This window comes from Hermetia illucens, chromosome 2 (assembly GCF_905115235.1).
Source record: "Hermetia illucens chromosome 2, iHerIll2.2.curated.20191125, whole genome shotgun sequence".
Classification (NCBI taxonomy): domain Eukaryota; kingdom Metazoa; phylum Arthropoda; class Insecta; order Diptera; family Stratiomyidae; genus Hermetia; species Hermetia illucens.
Window position 1 is genome coordinate 21,648,165 of NC_051850.1, and position 17,911 is coordinate 21,666,075.

Sequence of the window (17,911 nt, forward strand, 5' to 3'; positions counted from 1 at the left end):
GATGAAACAAGAATATAGCCACTGCTGCACCACCAAGTATAATAATACCTGGAGAAATCAAACACAAAGAAGCTGACCGTTGGCGGAATATAGGGACAAGCTGGCAATCCTTTTAGGACCCAATCTGAAAGCAAGAGACTCTTTGATTATCAGCAATATCCATAGAAATCAACGCAGGGCCTACTTCTACGATTTCTGCGGGAGTTGAGGCCGCTCTTTTATAAAACAAGAGCGATTACAATAAAGGCGATCTTGGGAAAGAAGAGAATATATGCGTAGACAGGGCCATTTCGGACTGTGGTCATGGAAGCTTCCTGTAAGAATGCAAAATTTCAGTGCGACAATGACAAAAAACCCCAGCATGGACCAAAGCCAAATTTAATAGCCCAGGTATTCTCGATGTTACTTCTCCATTTGCAATGCACTAACGAGGCAACCCGCCTCAAAATGACTCAGTGATAGAATTCCAGCGATAAGCTCTGGTGGCGATCCTATATTCACCGTCATGAACATCGAGTTGAGCAAAGCGACTATCCAGACAAAGTTGGTGGTGACAAGAAGGTAGGGAACATCATCCATATGCTTAGTGACCAGAACCCAGCCGGCGATATGGGAGACTAGAGTTCATAAATGTGTAGAAGGAGGAAGCCACAAACAAAGAGAATTTCAGTTTGCTGTTTGAACTGCATCAAAGGAGTTTGAGGGTTCTCAGAGACATTTAGCATATGATCTTCGATTTTCTCCGGCAAAAAATAAAATTTGACCACTTTTGAAAATTGTAGAGTGCCATTTTAGTCTGGATAGCTCAAGTGGTTAGAGCACTGGGCCATCGTAACGGAAGGTTGCGGTTCAAATCTAACTAGCGACAGAGGGATATGTTATCGTGACTGGACGTCAGATATCAGTCGACTCAGCTGTGAGTGAGCACCTGAGACAAATCATCATCATCATCATCATTGATTTCGTCCCCTTAAAGATGGTGATTTCAATGTTGATGGTTGTCCACGTGAAAGAAGGCCAAAAACCTTCCAAGACGTGAAATTGGAGGAATTGCTCGATGAAGAGCCACGCCAAAATGCAGGAAGAGCCTGCTTCGGTACTAGGAGTTACCAACCAAGCCATTTCCGAGCAAAACCAAACGTTGGAAATGATGCAGAAACAAAGGACTTCGATTTCTTACGACTTGAGGCCAAAGAACGGCCATGCTTCTACATCGCCGGCGCGGCCGAATATACACGCTGCCAAGGTTATGCTGTGTATTTGGTGGGACCAGGTATTATGAACTGTTGAAACCGTACGAAACCATCGCTGAAGAATGGTATCGACTTAAGTTGACACGGCGCGAAAGGCGGCCAAAATATGAGCAGGGGCACGAAAAAGTAATTCCCCCGTATCATAGCGCTCAGCCTCATGCTCCAAACCCGTGAAAACCTACATTGAAACGCCCAAATTGGAATAATGTTTTTTTTTTATGATTTACATTGTCCTAGATCCGCCAGATTTACTCGTATAAAAAATATTAATTAACGTAGGTTTTTTAGATTGGCCATTCTCAATCTTAATACGAGCGAGGAGACAATCCTAAGTTTATTATTGATAGTTCAAAGTTCAGACTCAGATCCCCCACAGACCCAACCGAAAACTAATTTTACTTATGGTATAGAAGCCCTCGGCGGACGGCAAAACAAGACTCTATTGCTAGCCATGGAGCTCCATGGTTAAACTTTACAAACGCAAGCACGAACTAACGGCTACCCATGTGAGAGGGTCTGCAAACAATCTTGGATTTTCAGATGAAAAGCGAACTGATTGTAGGCAATGGATAGAAGATACAATGCCGACAGATCATGGATTTTTGGTTTTCCCGAAACTGACGTTAAGGAACTTCGGAAACATATGGACTGCTAACTCTTCGACAAACTCAGCCTAAACGATAGGCGTCAACTCTTAATAATAGTGGAGGGTATGCATGGTCCATTAGTCTCAGCGACCACTGCCAACCATCGGATTAATTACTACCACGTATTTATAGACATGACATCACACATGACAGTCAAATAATAGAGAATCAACACAATCCCTTCTGAAGCATTCCTTAATGCTAGCCTGCAAGAACAAATGCATGGAGGTACTAACGTTGTTAAGGTCCACCAAATTCCTTTGAGTAGTTCCAACAACAATAAGGGAGTATTTAGACTACAACGCTATCTCTCTGGCACGTAACTGCATAATCCCATTGAATCAAGTTTCTCCAAAGCCGCCCGGAAAGAATTTATTAATATTAGAGTGACATCCCCTGGTATAACGTCTTCTCTGGAAGAGCGACGAAGCCAAAAGACGTTACACACAAGATCAGAAAGTTTTTAAGCGACTATAGATAGATCGGGACGCTTTTCTGAGGAAACAAATTCAGTTGAAGTAGCTTCCAAATTAGAATAGATCCTGATAAATGGGAGAAGCAAATAATCAGGGTAAAATATATTAGACCATACACCGGGCCGGTATTCAGACAGGAAGCTCAACCGGAGATTGGGGTTTGGCATGCTGAATTGTGTCATTCGAGCGAATTCAAATCGACATTTAACTCATTCCATTGATACAAATTTGTATGTCTACGTATGTAGCACTCTTCTGGGCTTAATCAAATAAAGAGCAAGAACAAAATGGGATTTGAAGGCGACAGAAGTCCAAAGTCTTGGAAATCTGCCTACTTCTTCGATAGCCCAAATCGAGCCTTGACTTCCAGGATGCACCGTCTCCTATTATCTCGATGCAAAGATCGCGTCCTCCGGTTAGAAAATCTTAGAATTGTAGAATATAATCTGGGTCCACTGGCGTCCTTGGCTCCCCTTTTGGTCGGCTATCATCAGCTCTGCCTTTCAGCACTGGTTTCGGAATCCTTCCCTCCTCTATTCGTTTGATGTGGTCTGCTCATTACAATTTCCGGATTTTGACTAGTGTCGATGCTGGTGGGTTGTCAATGATTCATACAATTTATGACTGCATGTGATTCGTCAGGCATTTCCTTCATTTACGGCTCCGAAAATCTTCCGAAGGACTTTTCTCTCCAATATATCGATCTGCTTTTCTGGCATTTGTGTCAAACTCCACGTCTCGCATTCACACAGCAACACGGGACGAATTAATATCTTGTAGACGTGTAGTTTATTGCGTCTGAGCACTTTTTTCGATCTCATTATGGGGTGGACTGTATAAAATGCTTTCTGAGCAGTAGTAATCCACCTTTGAGATTCGTGTTTTTCTTTTCCGTCCTTCAAGGGTAGGCCTCGTAGGTAGACGAATTGGTCCACCTGTTCGAAATTGTGCTCGCTCATTACAATGTTTTGCTTCTAGCAGCCGCCTTTCGAGTTTGGTCCATGTATTTCGTTTTGAATTCATTGACCCCCACCTCAACCTTCACTCGTTGCTGACTCGACCTGTTCGAACAATTCCTTCGCACGAAGCATCAATCGGGCAAGAATATCCACATCGTCTGCGTACGCCACCTGTTGTGAGGATTTTACCAATAACGTACCTCTAGTATCGACTGTGGGCACCTGCAAACAGAAACTACCAGAAAGTCACCAAACTTTAAGAGAGTTTTGTATTGAACGAATTTCAGATTACAATTTAGTATTAGGTTGAACAAGAAGCTTCTACAGAGGCCGTGAGCAGTTTCGAGCAGTTAAGAATCCTGTAAAGCCTGTAAAGGAACACTGCAAATATAGGGTTGGGGAAAAAGAAATGTCGCATTTGTCATCGAAATTTGACGCTTTATTTAACATACTTAGAATTATCCAATTTAAGTCAAATATGCGCCGTTTTGTTCGCAAACTTATTGCCATTTAGAAGGCAACTCCATTGTCCGGCCCTTATAAAACCCCCCCTCCTTATTTCCAAAAAATTCAGACAGCCAGTTTTCGCAAGCCTTTTTTGAGGCCAACTTAGTAGCACTAAGAGCGTTTTTCATGGACCGGAAGAGATGGTAATCACTTGATGCGGTGTCCTGGCGAAACACAACACCATTCCTATTGACCAATTCTGACCGCTTCTGGTCAATCACCTGCTTCAAACGGTTGAGTGGCTCACAGTAGAGGACCGAATTGAGGGTCTGGCCATAGTTGAGCAGCTCATAGTGGAATCCCACCAAACACACAGCAAAACGTTCCTGGCCGTCAATTCGGGCTTGGCGATAGTTTGGGCCGGCTCGCCACGCTTCGACCACGATCTTTTTCGCTTGAGATTTTTGTACGTGATCCACTTTTCATCACCAGTCCGCTTCAAAAATGGGTCAAATTCGTTCCGTTTCAACAGTGCATTGCAGGCGTTGATTCCAAGAGATATTTTTCCGTCAACTCATGTGGCACCCAAACATCCCGTTTTTTTTTGGAATCCAATCTTCTCCAAATGGTTCCAAACGGTATTATGGTCTATACCCAGTTCCTGGCCAATCGAACGAATGCTCACATGCCGGTCTACTTGGATGATTTCGACGATTTTATCGGTTTCTACGACGATTGGCCTACCAGTACCGGGTGTATCTTCGACATCCACTACACCAGAACGAAATCGATCGAACCAACGCTGCGCTGTGCGAATCGTTACAGTATCGGGCCCATAAACTTCACAAATTTTTTCGACCGTCTTCGTTGCATTTTGATTTCTCAGGTAGTAAATACGTAAAATATGATGAATTTCTTGCTTGGTGGACTCCATTTTTGATGCGCTATAACTTGAGATTGAAACGTACGATCACAATACTGTCAAAGAGACACTTGTAGCACAAATCGCCGTATAGTATGGCCCGATGCGATAAGTACAATACAAAATATGTTTAAGTGTCGCCATCTATTGACAAAATACGACATTACTTTTTCCCCATGCCTATATATGTTGGCTTGAATAATAAAACAGTTTAAATTATTTTAAAATGCAGAATAAGGTGAAAAATTGCTTCAGGGATGAACAAATTGTCCCCTCATTACACGATTTTCATTTCAAAGGTCAACTCAAGTTTGAAGATAATTTCGGAAAATTGAAAATGATATGATTAGAGTTCTCGATTCCATTTTGTATAGAATAAAGACGGATTATCCTCACGACGTTTGTATAGATGAATGACCGTCCTTGTGAACACCAGAAAACTGGGAGATTTGGGGTCCACGTGCATCATCTTTATTAACCAATAATATGGTACCAGCTGCACCCAGGCTGTGTCCGACTAACAACTGATTGGCCTTCGTGAGCTTTTCCAGTCCACAATTCTGACTCGTTGACGAACAACATTATTTTGTGCAACTGATTGGCAGCCGTGATAGTAAACAATCGTTCATTTAGTAATAGTAGTGCCTCAAACATGACCGCATTCAGCTGTCAAAGTGTAGACGTACGAATTGAGGAACGTTATGTAGCTATGAAGTTTCAATTGATAATAAAATTTACATGAAATTTACCTGAATTATTCATGGTTATGCTTGAAATAAACCTTCCTTGCTGTCAGTAAGGGGTGATTCGTATAAAGGCAAATAGAACCTGCCACAAAGCTTGTGCAGCATGGCATGCTTCAAGTAATTAATACAGATTAGAAATCCAATCGAATTTCAGAATAATTAACATATACCGGATTCTGCAATATTTAGTTACAGGTTAGTCTAATCATCGTTCAGTTATGAGATTGAAGGGTATATCATCTCACACCGATGCGCTGTAAAGTGGCAATAATGATATAATCTTGCTCAGGTAAACATAAATTAAAGATAGAAGATCCACTTACGTACTTTTTCTAAAAAAGAAACCCAATAGTTGGCCTTCCCCAGAATGAATTCCATTACACAGAAAAATGTACACTTTTCCAGATACATATTGTGGTATATCATCATATGCAACAATAAAAAGAGAGTTTGGAGTTTGGCAAGTTGAATTTAAATTGGCAATAGTTTAGCGCTGCACATGTAACAAGTTATCGGCGACCGCTAAAAGAAAATTATCATCAATACGTTAATTTTTCAGTATACATCACGTTTGTCAGAAAAATCATCGATGAAATACTGGATATATTTAGATAGTTTATCGTAGCATCAAATAACAATGGTCTCAAATTGGTAAAATACTGAAATTATAATATCCAAATGAACATTAACGATGTGAAGGGACCCTGAGAATGGGTCCGTTAAAGAAATCATCATTTTCCACCCCTGCCACTCCCCGCCTTTTCAACAAATCTCAAAACTAACACCGGTTTCGAAAAGCACTAACCAAGGCGCTTCTTTTCATACCCCACATGACTATATTCGGTGAAAAAAATGTTTACACCCCCCTTTTACATGTATGTGGACCCCCCACCCCCCTAAATCTCAACGTAGAAGGATATCACTTACTGCATGTCTGGGCGTTCACAGTTCCCACTTTCTCACCAAATTTCGTGTCAATCATACAGCTGTTTCTGAGAAAAGTGCGTGTGACAAACAGACAGACCTGTGAGGAGTGGCCAGATCTCTCATCAGGCGCTACCCCAGAAGGCGAATTGGGGCATACCTATTGATATGTAAATATGTGTTCATGCGCTTTTCTTTTCTGACTGTGCATGGGCTAGTGTTTGCCCATCGCTGGTGCGTGGACCAAAATGGCTATGGGAAGAATACCCAGAACTACCATGCAAGACGAGAGAAAGAGGAAACTTATGGTACAGGGGCTCGGAACCCCAGTACCGGCGGCTTTTGGGAGTGAGCAACCGGACTCCCGGTCGTCAATATCCCTCGACCGCAGTGCCTCGGTGGTGGACAACTTGGCCACTTTGGCATATAATGTTACAAGTGATTTGGATCTGGAGAAGGAGGTGTTCAAGCGAAGTACGACCTTACCAAGAACACCAGTAATAAGACCAAACAAAGATGAACTGAAGGCAGATCGTTGGACGACAATAACAGTGATAACACCGACCGCATATGTTCAAGAGGTGCTCCAGGAACAAGGAAGGCATCCATTCAAAAGAAGCTCGTCAAATTTTAGATCTCCACCAATGACAAAGACGATGAAGGATAAGGTGCAGGTAAGGTCAATAAACGCCGAAAGTGAAGGAACGTATAAAAGGAGTAACCCTGCCGGGGCTTATAGGGAGCAGAGTCCAGATCCGGAGAAATCACCCTTTATCCAGCTTGGAGCAAAAATAGTTGAGCTGTCCGAGTTTATCAAGGACAAGCACAACGTGCTACAAGCCTTAAAGAATATGGTTAGGGCTATTAGAGTCCTCTATAATAGATCGCAGATGGAGGAAAAGAATAATAAGGATACGCCGAACCCCGCTGTGCCAACAGTGTCACAAGCGACCCAAGTGAAGCCTAACCGTGCTACCATCGAAGCACGGCGAAATAAACGAGTACGTGAAAAAGAGGGGTATCCTCTAAATAATCAGCAGGCGCCTAACAGAAAAAAGGCGGACAGGACATTCAGAAAACCAGCACCAACAGCTCAGAAGGAGGACAGCGTACAACGAATGTAGGAAACTCAACCAGCGTTGCGAAGCCCAAGACGAACGAAAACGATGGATAGATTAAAGTTACCAGCAAAAAACGAAAGGAAAAGCAAAAGTGCGAACCCGTCCAAATGCGATTGTTATCTCCAGTAAGGGCAATCTGTCCTACGCGGAGATACTCAAAAAGGTCAAAGCTGAGTCCGACCTAAAAGATCTGAGCGGAAATGTGAACAGATTCCGAAGAAGAAAGGGGATCTCATGTTCGAGCTGAAAAGATCCAGCGTTGGCACTCACTTGGGGAGAATGCCGCAGTGCGTGCCCAAAAACATGAGATCTATATATAATGTAAGGATCTCGATGAAGTGTCATCGAAAGCAGAAATTTGTACTGCTCAGGAGCAATTTAAGTTGAAAGAACTTACCGATGAGTCTGATGTGGGCTTACGAAAACCCTATGATCACACTCAAACGGCTACAATACAAGTACCTGCGAAACCAGCGTAGATGTTGTTGGCTGCCAGAAGGGTTCGGATTGGATGGATTGTCTGCCGTTTAAGAGAACAAATTTCACTAAAGAGGTGCGTTAAATGCCTCATGTTCGGTCACTTCGCGAAGGTATGAACCAGCAGCATTGATCGATCCGACCGATGCAGAAGGTGTGGGGAGAAAGGCCGCGAAAGGGACCCGAAATGCATATTGTGCGAAGTAAAAAGGGGACAGGATAACCGGCATATTGCCGGAAGTGGTAAATGTCCAGAATTTAGGAAGGCGCTCACTGCAATGAGAAACTGAGGCTTATTCAATTCAACCTGAATCATTGCAGGGTCGCTCAGGATTTACTTGAGCAGACCACGTTCGAATCTGAGATGGAAATTGCCATCATAAGTGAACCGTATAGACACCGTCATGGTGGCATAAGGGTCACAGGTTCGACTGGTGGAGCGACGATATGGGTTTGCGGTCGACAGGCCATACAATGTGCTACAAGTCAGGCAACCAGTGGCTTCGGGTGGGCGAAAATAAGTGGTGTATATAAATACAGCTGCTACGCCCCACTAAGTTTGACACTATCTGAATTCGAGGAAATGTTTAATAATCTTGTTCTCGGCGCAAGGGGATGAAGTCCAAAGATGATTGCTGCTGATTTCGCTTGGGCCCTAGAGTGGGATAGCAGAGAATCAAATGCTAGGAGGCGCAATTTATTAGAAGCTATTGCGCAGATAAACATAGTGTTGGCGAACGAAGGTGCTGTAAACACCTTTCATAAAGGGGGGTCAGGCTCGGTCGTAGATCAAAATTTTGTCAGCCCTGCGCTGGCGCTTGGTATGTCCCAGTGCGTTAGCGAAGGGTACACCCACAGCGATCACCACGCAATCTTCTTTGTCGAAACCGAAAAAGATTTCAGGCTGGTCTGCAAAATCTGTGGATGTGCAGACCTTCCTAGAAGTATGGTTAGATCAACCTGATAGAGCAGGCGCCTCCACGGAAAGAGCCGTCCATCTGACTCAATGCATCGCCAAAGCATGTGACGCGCCCATACCTAGGAGGTGCTCATTCCCCAGTAGAAGACCAAACTACTGGTGGAATGATAAACTGACCGGCCTTCGATCAGCCTGCCACCGAGCCAAAAGAGCGGCTCAGAGGGCAGTAGGTAGAATCGATTAGAGGCAGAAAGAGTGCGCCTATAAGACAGCCCGCAAAACCCTCAAGCTCACCATTCAGCGAAGCAAGAGGAAATGCTTTAAGGAACTCTGTTCAGAAGCGGACGGTAACCCATGGGGGAGTGTTTATAGAATCGTGATGGGACGATTCAAAGGCCGTTCATCTCCGCAGATCACGTGTCCCACCTTCTTGCTGAAAATCATCCAGGGCTTATTCCCCCAGCAAGAAAAGAGCACCGACACATTCCAACCACCTCTGACTATAACGGCGATTCCACCAGTCACCAGAGACAAGCTCGTGGAGATCTGCGGTAGAATAGGAGACAATAAAGCACCAGGCCTGGACGAAGTATCGAATAAAGCCCTTAAGCTTGCGGATAAATCCAGCCCGGACATATTCGCTGACTTGTTCGAAGCGTGCATGTCCGAGGGGATATTTCCAGCGGCATGGAAGCGGCAGAAGTGGGTACTTCTACCTAAGTCTGGTAAACCTCCAGGTGAACCATCTTCATATCAACCCATATGTCTTTTGAACACTGTAAGGAAAATGTTAGAGCGGGTAATCTATAATAGATTGCTCCCGGTTGTTGAGAGCCAAGGCGTCCTTTCAAATAGGCAGTATGGGTTCCGTAAAGCCAGATCAACCAAGATGCAATCCACGGAAAGGGTAGTACCAGCAAATATTGCGTGATAGTAACCCTGGACGTGAAAAATGCATTCAATTCGGCCAATTGGAATCTAATACGGAAATCCTTAGCGAAGGTTGGTATTCCCGCCTATCTCGACGCTATCGTCGATAGTTATTCAACTGAAAGGAGGCTCTTGTGCGACACTGATGACGGATTGCAGGAGTACGTTGTTTCCGCGGGTGTCCCGCAGGGCTCCGCATTGGGCGCACTACTGTGGAACATCATGTACAACGATGTACTTAATCTTCCCTTTCCGGAGAAAGCCACTGTGGTGGGTTACGCTGACGACATAGCGCTGGTTGTTGTCGCAAAGCATCTCGACGATGCTGAGTTATACTCAAGCCAGGCAATCAGTGCTGTTAAAAGTTGGCTAGAGAACTCTGGTCTGACACTTGCGAAGGAGAAAACAGAAGCAGTCCCTCATCACTAAGCGCCGGAAGAGAAGTTACGGCTGTATTAGAATCGGGAATCATATCATCACTTCCAAGCCGACCATCAAATACTTGGGGGTGGTGATAGCCAGGAAGCTCAGCCATAAGCAATACGAACAGTATGTTTGCGATAAATCATCCACTGCTAGTATGGGCCGAGGATGATGCCGAACGTGGGAGGGCCACGGCATACCTCTAGGTTGCTTATACCCAGGGTTGTAACCGCAATCATGCTCTATGCAACCCTAGTTTGGCGGAGGCGCGACGGATGCCAGTTAAGACCAACAAGCAGTCTACAAGAGGACAGCCCTGAGGGTATGCTCTGCTTTCAGGACTGTCTCAGATAATGCAGCATTCGTCATCTCTGGAATGATGCCGATTGACATCTTGGCAGATGAGATGGCGAATATATACAATGCAAAGCCAATCTCTTCCTTATCGCAGACGAAGAACGCTGAGAGGGAGAGATTCATGAATAGAGCGGTGGGAACGCTCGGGAAAGGGTCGATGGATTTACAGGTTCATTCCTGCCATCAAGGAGTGGTTGGAGAGACGATACGGTGAGATTAATTGCAATCTCACCCAGCTTCTCATGGGACATTGAGGATATCGCAAATACCTACTCAGGTTTAAATTGGAGACCTCACCCGACTGTCCAAATTTCGATGGAGTCCCAGAGGATCCAAAGCATGTATTCTTCCAATGTCCGAGATTTGTGGAAGAAAGGAGGAATTTATAGGAGACTCTAGGAGAGGTACACAGAAAATCTGGTGCCGAAAATGGTAGCACATCAAGAAAATTGGGATGCGGTCTATCCAAACCAAACAACGAAATGCAGAAGAGAGTAAAAAAGCGTAGTCACGGAGGGAGTCGGGGGTGGTTTTAATTGGTAAAAATCCCATACGCTGGTGAAAAAAGAGACAGACAGGCAGACGGACAGACTTTATACGAAAGTCTCTGGCGACGATTGGTGACTCGCCGCCATTATCGATGACTACTTGAAAGAGCGGACACTCTGGTATAATATCGATGATGGACCCAACGAGTACGTTGTCTCCGCGGGTGTATAATGATGTATTTAACCTTCCGGTTCCGAAGGAAGCCACGGTGATGGGTTACGCCAATGATATAGCACTGGTTGTGGTCGCAAAGTATCTCGAGGATGCTGAATTGTACTCAAGCAAAGCAATCAGTGTTGTTAAGGCTTGGGTAGGAAGTGTTGGACTGGCACTCGCGGAGGAAAAGGCGGAAGCGGTCCCCATCACTAAGCGCCGCAAAAGAAATTACGCCTGCAACAGAATCGGGAATCGTATCATCACTTCCAAGTCGGCCATCAAATACTTGGGGGTGATGATAGATGGAGGACTTTATTTTAAGCAGCACGTAGAGCATACTTGTAAAATAGTATTTACCACGAGTATGGCTCTCGCAAGGATGATGCTGAACGTAGGAGGACCGCGGCATACTTGCAGGCTGCTCATAGCCAGGGTGGTGAGTTCTATTATGCTGTATGCAGTCCCAATTTTAGGAAACGCGCTGCAGGTTTTAGGCAATGCATATAAACTGAGTACGGTTTAGAGGAGAACATCCCTAAGGGTGTGTTCTGCCTTTAGGACCGCCTCAGGCGAAATGATGAACAATTATAACACCAGATCCATTTCTCCCTTACCTCAGGTGAAAAAAGCCGAAAGGGAGAGGTCCATAAGCAGATGGCAAAAGCGATAGGACCAGCCAGAAAAGAGTCGTTGGACTTACAGGTTGATCCCTTCCATCAGGAAGTGGCTGGAGAGAAAGTACGGGGAGATCTATTATAATCTCACCCAGTTTCTCTCCGGCCATGGAGGATACCGTCAATACCTGTACAGGTTTAAATTGGACACCTCACCTATTTGTCCAAACTGCGACGGGGTCCCAGAGGTCCCAGCGCACGTATTCTTCTAATGGCCTAGGTTCGTGGAAGGAAGGAGGAACCTAGAGGAAACTCTAGGTGAAGTGCTATCACCAGAAAATTTTGTCCGGAGAATGGTAGCTTACCAGGAAGACTGGAATGCGATCAATTCCATGATCGCAGTGATCCAGGATAAACTTCGAAAAGCAGAAGTGGAGAAGGCGCGGTTACGAACCCCGCGGGTAGACGGAAGGAGACCTAGCTAAAGTAAGCTAACTCCGCCCCGTGATGTAATACCTAAAGGTGGTTCCACGGGGTAGGGAGTTGGGGGGTTTTAGTGGAAGTTGGGGGTGGTTTTAGTGGGTAAAAATCCCACAATCTGGCGTGCCCAGGCCAGTTTCTTTTGAAGATTTCCACCTCCTTAAAAAAAAAAGACAGACAGACATTCAACCGATTTTAATAAGGTTTTGTTTTGGAAACAAAACTTTAAAAAGGACTGCGCCATGAAGAAATACATAAACTTCCCCCGCAATCTTTCCAGCATTTGGACAAGCCGTGGGAGCCATAAATACTAGAACATTTCCACTTACCGGTTACGCTTTATTTAATACGCTTCGACTGCAAAGAAACACAAAGTAATAATCCAAAAGTGTGCGCGCAACTTGTTCACCCTGTAACAGAGGCAGCAACAAGCTCCAGATACAAAATCTTCAACGACGCCGGCGCTAATCAGAAAATCCACCACACTATTAGCACTATCGAAACTAATGGCCAACTAATTTCAGCTATAAACATTCACATATGATTTTCTTCTGCACAGCTGATAAATTTATTTTTCCTCAAGAATTTTCACTTCCCTCCACTATGTTATTTTCCGTTTGAATAACTTCTCTTCGCGCGGAAAAGAAATTCGGGCCCTAGGCAATTTCTTGTTAAAATTTTCCAATCACCTCACGTAGGTAATCACAGGTGTTGTACGCAACAGAGTCGTTGTTTCCCCCGACACAATGCACAACAGCACACCGTTTCCAATCTAATTTTCTTATTTCGCTTTGGTGAAAATTCTCTCGCAAAACTTGCGGAAATTCGTGCAAAAATTCCAAACCTATCGATGTTGCATTTTTGAAATTTCAATCGTAACCTTTTAACGGCGGCCCGAGGAAATTTATTGTATCGAGAGGAAAGCTCGAATCCGACTGCGATAGTGCAAAAATTTCACGGGGAAATTGTATTCGATAAGAATTTTCTTAAGGAAAATGTAGTTATTTTCGATACAAGAAAGATTCCGACTAAGAGGCTCCCGTACGAAGCGATCTCCACTCAATGACTGATTAACTGGCTGCGGCGGCTCGACCGTTCCGGACGGCAGGTGGTAAGGTCGTTCCGGCCTCCCCGTTTCTCCACATATCCCCCCTGTGGAAACTTGGAAAAGCTTCACCTCCATTGTCGAATCTATTCGAGCCTCCGAAAACTTGGGAAGAATTTCTCGAATATTAAAATATTCACGTGTGGAACGGAACAGCTTCCCGTCAATATCCTTCCCGGAGTCTTTACCCCACAAAACAAACCCACCCAAGCAGAATAATTTCGAACGTGGTCCACCTCATGCTCCTGTTTTGTATGTCCGGAGCGTACTCAAATTACTGGAAATAATGGAAGTGGATTACGTTTGGGGATTTCTTTCCAGAATATTAAAAGATACATAGGAGACATAGCAACAAATTGCTTGCGTCGGTATAGTCTGGAAAGTGGAGTGGATGTCGGAAAATTCGCCGGTGGGCTGTATGCGGCGAGAGGACCTTCGGGACAGATTAGTGCGCATGGTCGTGTCCTTTTATAAAAATTCTGTTCAGTGACGGAGATTGCCCTAAAGGAGACGTTCTTTCGTATTATGTCAACTACGGAGCTATTGTAATTTTAATTGAATTCTGCATCAATAATTCAAATTGGTTTGTATTCAAATTTCGTTATGAGCCTGAATACAATTCGTAGCTATTTCGTCAAACAATGTTCAATACGCCGTCATACATACTTAAGTAGAGACCGGTTGCCCTGCCGAAGGTATTACATTAATTGCAATAATGTCAGCCAATCGAGCTTACAATAATTGGCAGATTCCTAGGTAAGGGTCAATTTCAATTCTAAATGCCATCAATTTGAATAAAACTGGACGAACTAGAATACCAAAATTTAGTATCATTCAAAATTCATATTCAATCCCAATTAAAATCTCTTCGATTATTCAAATTTGCATTTTGATGAAACAAGTGGGAAACAAGATGCTGAATATTTCAGGTTAGATACAAGTAAATCTTATGATTATCTTCAAAGAACTTTAGATACACAGTTTTTTCTGTACACATGCTCTTTCAAATGAAACTGCACACAAGCTTTTGGTATGCCAAATCACTCACTTCAGTGTGGCTTTGCCATGATTTCAAAGGTGGTCTGGCCATGGTTTGGTGCAGGAGCATCATAGTTAATTTTCAATTTATTCTATGGAAAAATATAGTTCAGGTAGAACGTGTTTTTTAACAGACAAAGAATCTTTAGGTTGTCACAGTAAGAACATCAAAATGCTAACTATAAGCTAGGCGAATTGCAGCTAGTATGCTAATTCAATCTATCGTTAGTGCCAGCTTGAACAGCTAAAACCAATATAAGCATCGGGATGGGTACAATTCGTCGTGAAGTAATGAAACCTGTTATAATAACGCGTCAAAAAATGAAAGGGACCTCAAGATAGCCTTAATGTCGCCGAAAAGAGAAAGTTTAATTAAGACCTTAGTTTATATATTGCGCCTGTCTATGAAGGCCTAGCTAGGCCCGGATCAATTAGTCGACCTTGCTAGGTAAGCTTAACTCCGGCCCTAACTCATACCAAGCCAGATCTAGCTAAACATCTAAATAAAGTCAAGTTTGGCGGCAAATATTAAGGTTTTTAGGTTTCATTATCATCATACATTGTTGTCATGTCCAAACGACATTCGTACTCGAAATTTCTAACACGATTTCCACCAAACTTACCAGTATCATACCCTACATTGTAACTACAGAATTCTATACTTGTAAGATGATGCTTTCGAGTGAATTACAGTAGTAGTAGTTCTACCTTTATCTAAGAAAATAGGGGGATACTGGAATGGAATCCAACGATCATAAAGACTCAGTCATAAAATTTTCAATGTTTTTATATTGTAACTTAAAGCCCTAAATCGCCTATGTTCCAAGTCAAATTAAAAATTAAACCAATTTGAAAAAGTACTAAGCGAGTCCTTTAATTTGTTTCCCTACATGGTCATATCTTGAAAAAAAATATACTTTTCACTCCCTTTGCATGTATAGAAAGCTCCCTTTAAACTCAGCACAGACGAATCGACGTTAATAACGTTTTGTTTCATTATCAAAAGTCTTAGTAAAAAACTCTTAACATCCTGGATTTGCGCTGAAGTCCACCAATCCCTACAAGCTGTCTGGTGTCTTGCACCATTGCTCCATCTCAGACAGGGTCTGCCACGTTTTCTTTTTCTACCATAGCCTTGCCCTTGTAGAGTTTCCGGGCTGGATCATTCTAACATATACAGGACTCAAGCCACCGAAGAGTAAATGAGGACTAGCAATATCATTGTCTTGTACAGTAAAATCTTTGCCCTATAGTGAGACGTTTCGAGCGGAACAGTTTTTGTAAACTGAAATAAGTCAACACTGTACGCGGATTTCGATGTCATTGGTTGTGGCTTTCGACTCTAGAGAGGAGAAATTATCAACGGTTTCACAGCTGTATTATACCATTTTTATTGTTCCCATTTGACCAGCGTGACAGTGACGTTGCGACCATGTATTTCGTCCCGTGTTCGTTAATGTGCAGCTCAAAATCGCGCGCCGCTTACTCGATCTATATGAAAGTAAATTACATATCTCGGGTTGTTCTTCCCGGGATGTCGATATCGTCACCATAAGCCAGCAGTTGTGTGAACTTGTAGAGAATGGTGCCTCGCGCATTTGCATCAGCATCGCGGACCATTTTTTCCAAGGCCAGGTTTAAAAGGATTCATGATAGAGTATCATCTTGTATTAGACCGTTGTTGATAGTATATGGTCTTGGGAGATACCCTGTGGCTTTCATCTGACCTCGCCCAGATAATGCCCCCTTGCTAGTCATCGAGCATTGATTCGATGTCCCAAACCCTGGGCACAAGTTGATGAACCACTTGGTGCAGTTGGTTACCTCCATATTGAAACAGTTCGGCTGTAATTCCATCGGCTGTTTCTGACTTTTTATTCTTAAGCCTATAAAGGACACGGCCGTTTCCCTCATGCTTGGCAATGGCAGCATTTGTCCGTCGTCTCGTTGTTGAACTTGTCATCCAAATACTCAACCCACCGCTCCAATATAAACATGCGATCGGGGGGATCAGGGTCTCGGGACGATGAGCATCGTGGTGTATAAGGCCTTATCCTGCTGACTTGTTGGTGAAACTTCCGCACCTGGTATTGTTCTTCTGCGCTTCTCGAGTTCATATACCTATTGGTTCTCTCATGTTCCATTTTCTGTCTTTGAAATCGCTTCCCCGCTCGACGCAGTTCGTGATAGATCTCTGCGCATTCCCGCGTACTTTGAGATTGCTGTATTGATCGGTATGCAGCATTCTTCCAATCCGTGGTTGGTTGTGAAGATCATTTGTCGATGCTTCATTTAGCTGCTGTTATTGCGACATTAATTTTCCCCAAATAGGTGTTATGGAGGACTCTGTTATAAATAGGTTTAGTATTCACTTTCACCTCACCCTCATTATCAAAGGCGAGTCGAGGTGGTGTTGTTACTTAAACCCGCGACACCATGCCAACAAGATAGTCATCCGAGTTTATATTGGATACTCGTATATGTTCTGACAACGATGGTTGCGTGGGTAGAACATCAACCTCTTAATCCTATATTCCTTGCCCTATATATATTCCACTGAGGAGGGAACAAAAACCAGTGAATGAACTGAGAAGTCTCGGTGTTCAATTAACCCATGGTCAATTTGGTTAAAAGTGATTCCGTCTGGAGAAACCCAGGTTTAATTATGGACCTTTTTTCACGCTAACCAGGTATTTCCAACGACCATTTCCTGTGACCTTGCTAGTTCAATAACACGACACATATCACCAGAATGTGGGCTCGTTTTACCGCCTCGTAAAAGGTATCCTTCTTTGAATATGCAATATCCTTTGTACGGGCATGAACGTTAATGGATCTTACATTTCGAAATATACTCCCTAAGCGCAGAGTGCATGCATAGCCGTTCGCACATGGTTTATGGATGGCTATTATAACACACAAACATTCCTGGAGAAGAGCCAAAAATTGATTCCTGCGCAATGCATCTCTTGTAAAGCTGTCTAAGCTTATATTGTGAAAGGGTATTATTTGTTCACTAGCTCCTGTTCTATACTAGCCACGTTCTAAAATAAAATGCTTAAATCGTTTGTTCGTTTTGGTCAGTGGCCCCTTTCGTTGTTCCATAACAAGTGAGTTTTACTGTAGCGCTCGTTCTTCTCCGCCCACAGTTTTCTTTAAGAAAAAAGTGCCAGCAACCACCACATGGAGGTAGACCTGTTGAGGTTAGTTTAGCAGGCGTTTCCTAGCTTTTAGGGTCCACCATGAATCCCACACGACCTACACCACCCTTTAAATATTTCAATTTATTTATAGTGAGAGTACGACCTTTTTTAAGATGCGATGAAGAAAGGAATCAAACTTGTCATCCTTCCATTGTAATGGGAGGC

General features: G+C 43.5%; 1 protein-coding gene across 2 annotated transcripts in view; it reads right to left on the reverse strand.

The window, feature by feature from the left end:
• Positions 1-17,911, reverse strand: part of LOC119647917 (neuronal calcium sensor 2) — a 628,794-nt gene that overhangs the window by 400,872 nt on the left and 210,011 nt on the right. The window contains exon 1 of one of the 2 annotated variants that reach the window (XM_038049240.1): positions 12,730-13,476. The exons of the other annotated variant lie outside the window; for it this stretch is intronic. The gene's annotated coding sequence lies outside the window, so the exon portion shown is untranslated. Of the gene's footprint in view, positions 1-12,729; positions 13,477-17,911 lie in introns of those variants that run through there. 2 annotated transcript variants of the gene reach the window in all.